The sequence below is a fragment of the Nelumbo nucifera genome, chromosome 2, assembly GCF_055504915.1.
Source record: "Nelumbo nucifera cultivar China Antique chromosome 2, China Antique-T2T, whole genome shotgun sequence".
In the NCBI taxonomy this organism is placed as follows: Eukaryota; Viridiplantae; Streptophyta; class Magnoliopsida; order Proteales; family Nelumbonaceae; genus Nelumbo; species Nelumbo nucifera.
Window position 1 is genome coordinate 24263123 of NC_142650.1, and position 13127 is coordinate 24276249.

A 13127-nucleotide genomic window follows, 5' to 3' on the forward strand; every position below is an offset into this window, starting at 1 on the left:
CTTCAAGATTTGCGAACCTTTCCAAACTTATTGGGAAGTCTTACCATCATTTTGCTATACAGGTTTCCCTTTAGAAAAATGCAGAAATAAGTGGTATGGAAAAGAAATCAACACCGATTATTCTTCTAATAAACCAAAGTACCTCATTAGAAGACAGAATCCAATTAGATTTTTTTTCAAAGGGGATTAAAAAAATACAATATGTATAACTGAAATGCTACCTAATTCTCAAAGTTTAATTAAGTTTACATATGCAAACGAATTTAGGCTTAGACAATGGGAAGGCTCGGAGGATTAATATCTTCACTTTGAACAACCAAAATGGAATTATCACTACCGAAGATGTTCACTTTCCACCTCCCCCCCCACAAAAAAAAAAAAAGAAAAAAAAAGAAATTTCATTTACTACTATAAAAAAAAAGCAAATGACTTGATTGTTGTTGTTAGAAAGGAAACCTTGTAAAATTTGTACTAAAGCATCTTCTTTAATACATTTTAGTATCAAAGACCTTATCTAAGACTTGTTTGCTAAATAAAATGCTTATCTATAGTGGCATCCAAGCATAAAATAATCTTCATAAAATTTGCTTAAACTTTTGAAAACAGAAGTGAATACAAAATACTAGAAATTTCCATGGAGAATTAGTACGGCCTGAAAATGTTTAGATGATTGACTTACCTTTCCTAATACTGTGGGAACATCAGAAATGAATTGTGTGCATCTGAACATAACCCATATCAATCCATCAAGCCCACAAGTAAACTGAAAGAGGCTTGAAAAATTATATAAAGAAAATGTGTTTCAATGAATTCTTATTTTCTTGCTCTTGGTAGAGAAGTTGCTACCTGGAAATCTTTTAAAAGGGAAAATAATGCCTTTGCTTGCTACTATCTGAAGCATATTTCGTGTTGAGGGGTTTGAATTTTTTGACATTTTTACCGATTAAAAAACAAAAAAAAAAGCCTGAAATACACCTTGAATAACTACATTCTCAAATAGTAACAGTAAAAAACAAGTATATATACATTCTTAAATAACTCAACACCATGGATAAATTTTAATAATAGAAATCAAAGAAGTGCAAAGTCTCTACCATGTTGAGTTACAACTAATCACAACTTATGGAAAATAGAAATAATAACCGATGTTTTAAAGCGCAAAGGCATGATGCGAGGCGTTCCACTACCTGGAGGCATGAGGCATAGTTCAGAACGTAAGAGGTGTAAGCCTCCTGAACACAAGGAGGCGTAAGCCTACTTAAGAGGAGGGGTGATAAGGAGGAGGAAGGAGGATCTCATTTTTCCTTATTTTTAATAAAAATCTTTTATATTAAGAAGGATGGAGATGCATAGCACTGGTTAAAAGGGGGGCCTTGTCCGGAGGTGAGCAAGCCGGCATAGGACTTAGCCCTCGGCCCACTTTCTTTCCCCTTATCTTTTCTTTCCTTCCCTTTCCTTTTATTTTCTTTCTTTTTCTCTTTTATTTTCTTCTCTTTCTTTCTTTTTCTTTCCCTTCCCTTTCTTTTCTTTTCCTTTCCTTTCCTTTTTTTTCTTTTTTCTTTCTTTTTTGTTTTTTTCTATCTTTTTACATAAGGTGTACATGAGGCGCATGAGGCGTACGCCTTTAGCACGCCTCATGAAAAAAGCATATGAGGCGTACACCTCTTGCACCTGAGGCATACGCCTCAAAGGTGTCGGCACCTCTGGCATATGCCTCAGGGCGTTTTGGGGGCACCTTGCCTAGAGGTGTGCCTCCAAGCGTACACCTCCCATGCCTTTTAAAACACTAATAATAACATAATAATAGAGAATAATTCAGCAAACTATGCAGATATAAGAGGGATTGCAATTTCAATTCCCTTCCTCAATCTATCTTAGATGGCTAATGGGTAAGTGTCAAGAAATCACATTAGACCCAGGTGTGTAGTATCAGTAGTCCATTGTCAAAACATAAGCTGCTACCCTTGTAATAATCCTGCAATGTTTTTGCTCAAGGATTTAATTATTATTATCATGTACTTGATCCCCATTCATCAATACTGATGTTTGCTTAATATTTCTACCCACTGCACATGGAACAAATGCAAGGAGTGGGGAAACCCCTATGTTTTTGGAAAATATGATGTTCAGAATTTGAGTCTTTATATTTTTAGGCTGAAGTTTATTTTTGTTTGTTTACTTTTAGTAGGATTAGTTATAGGTATTTAGAGTTGTTTTATGATGAGTCCAGATCAGATTGCCTCTATGGGTTATATATGGGTTTACCTCAGTTTTAATGCACTTAGGACTCTATTCTAGACAGTTTTTTAGTCTAAATTAGAGCAGAAGGGAGATCTGAGTCCTTGTCTTGAGTCTATAAATAGTCTGTTATTGAAATTTTAGTTTAAAGTTTGTGAAACTTGTGCCAAGGATTGGTGCTTTGGGAGGTTTTCACTATTTTCTCTAAAGGTGCAATGTTTCTTCTCTTTCTCTTCTCTAGTCCCTTTTGTTTCCAAATCTGAAACTCTTTTATTTCCTCTCTTTTTCTATTATATCAGATTTGAGTTGTTTCTTAACCACCACATTTACCCTAATAGGACTTCTTTCCATCCTACATCAATTTGTCTCTTTTATTTTTCTGGTTATTATTTGCAGCTTATTTGCTTTGTTCTCTATGGTTTGACATATTTGACATCTTTGGGTGCAGGTATCAGAATATGGCTATATTTCTAGGAGTTAATGGATTCATCATACACTAAGCAATCAACAAATAATTCAAAATTAAAAAAAAAAAAAACAGTTAGATAGCTCTATTTTAATAATAAAGATCCCTTCCATCATTGATATCCAATCAAATATCAACAATAGGGGAATATATTAACAAACTTGCAACAGTTCAAAGCTCATAATGTACTAATGTGCTCAAAATTTATAGTACATGATATGCTAAAGTTAGTTGGTCTGAGGGGCATTGTGTAATTTGAGTTAAACTTCTAACATGGTATTTTGCAACAATACCAACTAATGGTTTGTTTTGGTGCTTGTTCACATAGTGAAACATAATCAATCCATCAAAACTAAGAACAAGAAAGGGTGCACATTTGGTAATCAAATGCACAAATATTCCAAAAACCCATCTCATGTAGTGTGAACAGGGGCACTTTGGTGTAAACTAGCCATCTGATGGGCCCAGCCAAGGATATCAATCAATGGCTGTAAACATTAAAAATTGTCTGCAAAGCTAAAGATCAGGCCATTGGTATAATCTGAATATCTTCATTCCAACCGCAGGAAATCCTACCAAGCCTATAAAATGGTAGCCAAGCCCTTGAAAAAAGTTGTCACCTGCAGCTAAGGAGATCATCTGATTGTTTAAACTATCCAGTGTGTGTATAACTGCATACATATACATATGTACATACATACATACATACATACATATAATAGGTCATGGGTATTGATACTTGCACCATACCAAAGAGTGTGTGCATATCTTCACTGTGATAAGATCAATACAGAGAGTTCAAAGTTAACTCATGATTACCCAGGCATGACCACATGAACTCTTTACTAGAGTTAAAAAAGTTTTCAACTTTCAAAAAAGACTAAACTACACATCAAGTAATGGAATAACTTTATTAAGGAAAATATAAATCCATGAACTTTGTATGTCAGATATTCCAAGTAAAGATCTTAACTAAGGATGCCCGATGCCTCCCGCACGGTTTTTGGTAGAAGTATGTGTTTTGTACATATTTCACTATGAACACCTTTTATACTGTTTTTTTTTTCTTTCACTAAAAGAGAAAGAACCTGTTATTTATTCATTTGGAAAGAGATTAGGGACTTCTCTTTCTCTTTTTTTTTTCCCACCTTATTCTATTAGTGGATCAACAACCAATAAAGGTTTCTGAGCAAGAGCTCTTGATGTAGATCACCAAGGGGATTTAAAATAAGTGATAAGTGATAAAAATGCAAGGAAATATTAATTCAAAAGAGATCCAAGAAATTTTGAGAAACATTTTGAAATTTCAGACAAAATAAATCCACACCATACTCCCAGTTGGTGGCTGTAATTGAAACCAATTTTTGCAAAATTTTCACTAACACTTATAACCATGATAGAAAGAAAAAGAAAATAATAATCAACCAACCAAAATCACTTAATCACATAATTAACAACATAGAAAAGATAGATTGGGATAAATTTTTTTGTTCAACCAGATTCTGAGCCGGCATTAGATCCCACTTCCTTACCTATAGGATAGAAATAGATTTAATAGGGAATTTCCCCAAAGGGTTGCTACTGCCATATGCCTCCTTAGAATACGTGTGTGTGTGTGTGTGTGCGCGTCTGTTTGTGTGTGTGTGTGTGAGAGAGAGAGAGAGAGAGTCAGCTTCACTATAACTCCTGTTTGAGTTGGAGGCTAAAATTGGAGGGCTCAATAGCATTCAACATCAAGGTTTCCTAACTTGGCCCATTCAACTCCCATATGGAAAAACTGATTAAAAAAAAATTGTCCTTTATACAAATATTCGTTTACTTCATACTTTTTCTATTGCATAGACATTAGCGTTTGCAAGTCTCTTGAATCATCTAAACAGGCAGTTGTATCATTTCATGTTTGACTGTTTGTATTATTGAGAGTTGGAATATGTATGGGAAACCCACAGAACCACAACATTTCAGGGATATATCACCAAAATATCATTACCAAAAAAAGACATATGAAATCAATTAAATATCATTACTAATTTTTTCTAGAATAAAAGAACAGAATAACCTCACCAAGAAGGATATATAGAAAAAAAAATGAAGAGATGAAAGTATTAAATAAGAATAAATAGTAAACATTTGATATCTCAAACTGTGTTATTGATCCCTGCACCATATTGTTAACATGCTCCTTACCAATTCTCTCATGCTGATATTGCATTGCATTCAGAATGCTTTCTGCAGATGACGAATAGCACAACTAATAACATATGAGGGGTATTGATCCCAAAAAAAAATATGAGTTCATAATAAACTAAACAAAGTATTCGGAGACGCTCTAATTCCTCAATAAGCTTTTTTCTTTTGAGAGAGAGAGAAGGTAAAGTACTGTGTTATTATATTGATAGAAAGAACATGTACAACAAGAAGCTGTACTCAAAGGCTCAACAAATAACTGCCCCTGCCTCACTAACACCACACACCCTGATTTACAAAATAATTCCCATATACAAAAGGAGCTATAGACTATAGTCTGCATTCCTGAACATTTTGTGTATCCAGCCATGAAAAAAAGCTTCCCCAACACCTTCTGAAAAACGCTTCATTTTCAAGGATTTTTTTCAGTAACTAAATAATAATGAAATGTACAGTGTGTATTTACATGGATGCATTCTGTGTACATAAAATACAGGTCCATGTAGAGCAGTTTCTTTTATCACCCCCACTGCTCCTCAAGAGCCTCCCCAAATACAAAAAACATAAGTAGTTTTCTACTACAGGGTGTATTCACCACACACCTTCCCTGGCTAGTGAATCAGCCATCTCACTGGTAGACTGTGGTACCCAGAAGAAAATTGCAATTCATTTGCAAGGAATGTCACTAATCTAACAACTTGCCTCTATTCAATATGTTATTTAGTTATTAACTAATGTGTTCCTTCAATTGGCAATTCCTTCTCAAGGGGCCATTGCTTGGTGGAATGGTAGAATCACAGGCTAACAAGTGTGAGAGCGCAGGTTAAAGTCTGAGAACAGCCACTTTGTTCATAAGAAATGCCAAAGGTGAGGTCAATGTCCAGTCCATCCCTCCCAAGACCCCAGGTAGCCAGTACCAACATTGGGTAATGGCCTTTTACTCAAATCCATCTCAAAGTAACAGGATGGTATGATGCTCCTGTTCAATGTTATGTACAACATAAATAATCTACGTGTTTTCATCATGCAGGTCACCTATTTTGTCAAGAAACAAATGAAAAGGAACAACAGAAAAACTGAAAGCAGCTAACTAAAAGTGGTATACAAGTTCCTTAAGGTGCCAATATAACCACAAATAATAAATGTCAATAACAGAAAATAAAATCAACTTCTTTTTTCCCCTAGGATTAGTAATGAGAATGTATTAAGAAAAGCAAAGGGTATACCTCAGCTGTTACCGGAGAAAGACACAAAGCAAAAAAGAGATCACTAAAATCTGCAATGCAAAAGAAACCTTAAAATTAAACAAGCCCCCTTGGAGAGTAAGAAATTAGCAAAAGCAAAGGGACCCTTCATCATAATGTTCATAAGAAATCAGCAAAAGTTTTAATGCCGACCAGCTGCCAACCTGACACAGTCCTCCTTTATCCAGGTAATTTGATGAACCTTCAAATTACAAAGTTGCACTTCCAGCAGCTGGGTAAGCTCTCAACAGAAATCATATGCAACAGAAAGAAAATGCCCTCCCTGGCCCTTCCATTGTCAGGATATGCAACACTGAGGCCCAACCCACCTCACCTACCAATATGACCATTTGACCAACATACCCCCCACCCCCAACAAAGAAAAGCTTCAATGGTTTGACATATTGCCATTTATGCTTCTTCTTCTCTGATATGCATAGACCTAGCCAGAGAACCAGTGTGCATGGGATACAATATGGATATGCATACAGGATACTGCACAGATATGCCATGGATATGTTTCCAGCTTATTCTCATGCCTAAATAAAAATAAAAGCATTAAAATTTTAGGTTGAATACTTCCCACCCCTTTTATGTTGAAACAAATGGACACTTCATGAAAATTGGCTCCACAGTGTAACTAAAATGTCAAATGAAATGATTCTCTGCAAGAAAGATTACCAAGTTTTACCTTATTTTCACAAGAATGCTACATGATCTCAAAGAGGATAATAAAAGACCAATTTAGTCAATTTTCCACTTCAATTTATTAGTTGGAATGAACAAAAAGGAGCACATAAAAACTTGGAGATCATTGAAACGGGCTTAAGTTCATATGTTAAACCTTCAGCAGCAGCAATCCATGATTCGAGTATCTCAGATACTGTATTCAGCAAGATTAAGAACGTATTTTTGCATGCTGAGGAAACCATTATACAAAGTGATGTACGTATAAATAAAAGCACACTCTAATAACCTCTGAAGATTAAATACGAATAACCATTATAATACTGCAGGAAAAATCAAAACTTTCACCATGAAAAGCCCATTACCTCATCCCAAGTCTCGATTTGCACAACTGGCAATCTACTGTATATAACAGGATAAATCCCTTAAAAGCCAAAGCCTTGAATTTGGTGAACTTTGAAAGGATATGGGAATCCATTCGATCTTAGAGCTGCTTCGGTGGCTTGTAGGATATTACAGTACATCCATCACAAGCCAAATAATTATCAGAAATCTTCCCAGCAGAGTATATAAACGAAATGCAAAATAGCCCAAGCGAAATCACTCCAAACAATGAGATTATGCATCAATAATCATCCACAAGATCAAATTACTATAAGCAGCTACTAGAATGCACAATTTTTCTGAATCAATAAAAGATTAACCTCTTCGTTAAGAACTCCAAAGTCACGCAAACCGTTACACAGTTTAAAACTTAGAGCGCAAATTAACTACCACTGATCCAAAAACTCGTTTCTAAAGCCATAGAACTCTGTGGCACATAAAAAATAGATTGATTAAAAGATTGAAAATATGGATTAATAGATGTGCTCAAGGTATAAAACTTATAAATTGAAAAGAGAACTGTTAATGCATTGTATAGAAAAGAAATTAACATATTCAGCAAATTATAAACACACACACAGACGGGTTACAAATATTTGGTCTTGGGGGATGAGGTCTGGTCGGAGAGGACTTGGAATTCAGAGGCGACAGCTTTGGTGGTGGCGATAGACCAGGCTAGACCGGAGACAAGCTTATCGGGTGGCGGTAACTGATAAGTTGGCGTTTCGGGAAGGCGAATAGCCAACCGATACGAGAAAGCCGATAATCGTCTGCATGAAAAAGCAAAGCTGAAAATATCGACGGTTCGGAACGAGCCTCCAGCTTTCGTTCTCTGGGTTCTCCGATTTTGTCTCTCGACGTCGACACTCGTTCTCGGTCCACGGAGCACGTTCAAAATCAAAGCGAAAGGCCGAAAGCTCGTTTATTTTAACTGTTGAAGTGATACAGATAGCAGAGTGCAGAGAGAAGTGACGCCATCAGTGCTACATGTACTCGATCACGACGATGATGATGATTATGCAGTAAATCTGACCGTTGGTTCGAGTGGGCTGTCTATTGGCCTAAAATAAAGATGGGTCCTTAACCTACCATCCACCGGATCTGCTGCTCACACATGGCGGCTCACACCGATCTCACACTTACATTCACATCCTGTCATAGCATCGTAAACATCTTCCGTATTTATAAATTATTATTCACGGGAAATGTTTCCAATTATTATTCATTGGAAACATCTCCCGTCCAACTTAACATGAAGTCTATGGCTATGCAACTTATCGGTCCGTACTCCGTAAGGAAATTTTTCCATCCCTATCCCTATAAAACTGTAATGTGAGCTGGGCCACCCGTGGTTCAGCGCAACTCGGGCTGTGCTGGGCTTAGGGGTCCAAGCCCACGGTCTGGCATGGCACGGGAAAATGGCCTAGATTGATATTTAGGCAATAATTATACAAAGCGGATATTTGTTTTGGTTTTTCGTATAAGTTATAAAAGTTAAATTTGATTGTATATAAGAAATATAGACTAAATTATAATTTGATATGGATTTAAATTCAATCCAATTTTATTGGATTTAGATATTGAGATTTTTTAATATGCTATGGTAATAGGATCCAATTAAAAAATCAAATCAAATGCAAATCACCCCTATTGAATTGAATGATTTAATTTTAACCATAAAAATTAGGATTCATGGAGCATTCTGATTTTTATTTATTTATTTTGAAAGAAGCCAGTAGGTAGAATTCCATTAACTCGATGAAGAGTCTTTAAACAGTATTACATAAAAAATCTAGAATAATAGACCAAGTAAAAAGTCTAAATAGAGATAAACCACCCCATCTGGCAAGTGGCAACTAAACGAGCAGCAACATTTGCCGTCTGTCCCACATATAGTTCACCGATCGAACAAGAATGAAGGTTAGATAAAAGGCTCTTGGATAAACTAGCATCGTGGATGGAGATCATCCACCAACATGAGTTTGGAAATACTATAAGCATTACCTTCAATAATAATATATGATAATTAAAGCTCTTGGGCTAAAATTAGATCATGATAAAGAGTCAAAGGTTCAGCCATGATGGAACTTTCACATTTAATAGGCAGAGCTGTTGCAAGAAGAACAGTACCAATATGATCCTGAATGATTTAGTATACGTTTGGTTCTGTTTACGTTTATTAATGGTGTCATATAGATATGATATCCCATCAGCAAATGCCTTATTAATTGCATTTGTGTGTATCGAAGTTTGTAAAAATAAACTTTGGTTTCTGTGTGTGCCTCTTCTATTTCAGGAAGTTTCGTTTTAGAGCTTCCTAAAATGGATAGATATTTATTGACATTTTGCTGATGTGGTGCCTAATGACGCCTATATATCATAAACGCCCTCATTAAATGTGTATCTTGGTTTCGCATTCATACAAGTACAAAGCATTTATTAATAAACGTAAACAAAATCAAACACTCATTTAATCCAACAGAACCCACGCCTTATTTAAAAATAGCATCGACGTTCTCTTTTAAAAAATTTACAGGGGCCAAGAGTGTCGGAGTTGCCAATGGGATCCTAAAGAACCAATCTATTTCAGCATGAGCCTTGCGTATAACAAATAAATGAACATTTCGGAGCATTCTGATCTTTTATCCCGCTCAAGTCTTACAACATTAATCCCATTAAATTATGCTGTGTTTGGTTTGAAGGAAAAGGTAGAGAAACACATCCTTAGAGTGGAACTAGGGATTATATATGCAGAGCTTCCTTCCAGTTGTTTATTATTTAGAAGATATATAATATAATATAATAATTATTACCAAAAAAAGATCATACTTCTAGCTGTGCCGAACATGATATGCCACATCACTCACATTCCATCATGAGGTGGCAAACGATGATTGGTCCAATATTATGATATAACCGTAGATTATTTTTTTGTCATTCTGGTTGCATAATGTTAGAATTTCTTAAATTGAATTATAATTTGTGAGAAAATTAATCAACAGGTCGTTGTAGTATAGTGGTGAGTATTCCTGCCTAATTCCTCGGGCCTCTAACTCTTCTATGGTTATAGATCTCGATGTACGGCTTCACCCTTCCACCTCGGCCCCATCCAGTTGACAGGACTATCTTAACCGTATCCTCAATTCGAAACACCTCAAATCAGTGGTATGCCACTTAAACCACCCATACTCTTCATATGCCTCTCCAACTTTGTGCACAAACCTTTCCATTAATTCTTCATTCTTTTGCTCCAATTGTAGACCCTCGTTGGAGAAATCAAGAAATGGGATTTCGTCGGTCTCTCTCTCTCCTCACGGAAGTATCATTTTCTTTCTTGATGCATAGATAACAAAATGAAGTACATGAGGTTGGGTTCGGGTTGCCGTGGTAAATCCACAGTGAACCCTAATTAGGCAGGATCTGATCCAAAGTCTCGCTACAACCAGACAGACCATACCAATTGAACCATCTGGCGCCTTGTACTACCTATCCACTTGATGCTAAGAAACTGATTTTCTTGTACATCAAGATAATCAACAGTTTCTTAAAATATGTAAGGTTGGTTGCTAACAATATTTGGCGTATTGAAGGGTACGAGGGATTAAGTTTTTAAAGGATATAAGACTTGGAAAGTAAGACCTTATCTGTCACTTGTTAATTATGTTGACATTCAGCTTAACTTTACAACTCAAGACTATCTAGGTTCTTTCCAATGTTTATCTGAAGGGAATTGGCATTTGAGATCCCCAACTCGAGTAAAGCTTTCCGAGGTTGGCCTTGTAGGGTGCACAAGAGGAAGAGGGTCACCAATTGGAGGATCCCCGGTTGAGGCCAAAGCACCTAAAATGATGGGCCCAAGAAGCTGAACCTCAATTTCTTGAGCCATCCCAAATCAACAATATAATCAAAAGGTTGGGATCATCCAACAGGATTGAGGGATTGCCAAAGTAATACCACCACATTGAATCATTATTACTTGGTCTAGCTCTTCATCATGTGCTCTCCATCCACAAGATCGAGGTTACTTGACGACTATTTGCAAAAGCATCCAGCTATGTACCTTATTATATCTCCTTTCAATCACCCATTAGTTAACCCCATGGTTATACTTGTCTTGATGTGTTTATATCAATTGAATTCAAAATCATTCTACAGACATTTTCTAAGCCCCTAACTGAAACTCAGAAGCTCATTAGGACAATTACTGGGTTGATTAAATTTGCATCTTCTTACTTGTGAACTGCCACTAATAAGTAAAGGAAATAGTTTACAAACTTCTTTTGAATAGTTAAGAAATACAAAGAAATCAGTGTAGACATATCATCTCTGTCTCACGGGTTGATGGGTCCATTTTATCTTGATAGAGTACTGTAGCTAGCTGGGGCAGCAATGGTGGGAGCTAGCCCTGGAGCGGTTTTCATCTGCTAATTGAAAGCCTAAATTCGAACCATATATTACCTGGGTTTCTGCCAATAGTTCAAATACCGGCAAGAGAAGCAGATGCACATGGAATAGAGGAAACTTGCTAACTCATTTGACTGAACAAAAACTGAGAGCCCAAATACTAGTTCTAGTTGTATGTCTGAGTACAAGCCGACTCTTCAATCAAGAATGTGATGAATATAATGGTTTAGAGAGAAAGGGTTTTTGCCAATGCATGAAACACAAGGAAAGAAGCAGCAAATCTACACAGGATCAGCCCCAAAACGTGTTGCTACGCAAGTCAGTCGAGTAGATAAGCTAAAATTTCAGAGCTGGGAGGTGTTTATTAATGGTTTCAAAGGAAAGAATTGGCCTTGATGAGAGAAGTGATTTGTAATAGTCTTCAAAAGGGAACATTGGAAATCATTGGTGGGTTCAGCACAGATAAAAAGGTCAGTGAAGGGTCACAAAAGGAGGCCCTTTTGCAGGCAGAATGCTACACCACCGGGAACAGAGAACCATGCATGTGCTTTACTGTACATCGTTTGACTCATACTGCTGGTAGTGGATCGAAAATAGTGACAACTATATATACTTTTTCAGACGTCAGGTGGTCATAATTCAGTAAAACATTCAAATACACCTCTAAAATTTGAAACTCTTGTCAGTTAAATTCTCAGTTTTCTTCTCTCCCTTTTTTTTTGATAATTTATTCTTCATTTTCCTCGTATTCACTTTTACAAATATATAGAATGCAAAAGCTTATATTTTGTATGATTTTGTAATGTACATATTTGTATTTGTACTCTTGGAAGGAGTACAAATGCAAATATGTAGAGCGCAAAACCTTATATTTTGTATTATTTTGTATGTATTTATGCTGTACATATTTGCATTTGTACTCTTTCCAAACTGAGCCTTAGGGGAAAATTGTTTAAAACTCACCATGACTTTTCAGCATTTCTCTTAAATTAGCCATAACTTTTAAAAACGTCCAGAAAACCCCATGCTAGTGACCTTTTGTTTTCCAAAACCCACAATCCCTTGGAGCACCATTAGTGTTCATTGACAGAATTTGTCCACCAAAGTGCCCCTGAATGGCATGCCAGCCTAATTTTTATTCAATATACACTTTTGTTCTAGTTGACATTAGATAGAAGTGGATATTGGGTCTATAGTGACAGTTGTGCTGTGCAAGTAGATATGGAGCCACAAAAGAGTTTGATTTGAATCAATGGCATTCTTTTTTTATTATTATTTGAGGCTCCTTTTTACTTAAATATGTAAAATGGGCAAAAGAAAATTTAGACTGAAATATTTGAGATATATTTTTATTTGCTTTTTATCAAAATTTTGTCTTAACAAAAGGTAAAATTCTACTAACATCCGTTAGTTTATTTAATGGTGAATGGTCAACTTACTCACATGAGATTCATGGACGTTTTGAAAAATTATGATGAGTTTAAAAGAAATGCTGAAAAACCCTGGTGAGTTTTAGA

The 13127-nt window shown here is 36.0% G+C and overlaps 1 long non-coding RNA gene across 1 annotated transcript; it reads right to left on the bottom strand.

Moving 5' to 3' along the window:
- Positions 1 to 2107: 2107 nt before the first annotated feature.
- Positions 2108 to 8335, bottom strand: LOC148801999 (uncharacterized). The gene is made up of 2 exons (XR_016083020.1): positions 6300 to 8335; positions 2108 to 6167 (listed from the first exon to the last, which is right to left on the bottom strand). It is a non-coding gene; the product is annotated as an uncharacterized LOC148801999 (long non-coding RNA).
- Between the last annotated feature and the right edge of the window lie 4792 nt (positions 8336 to 13127).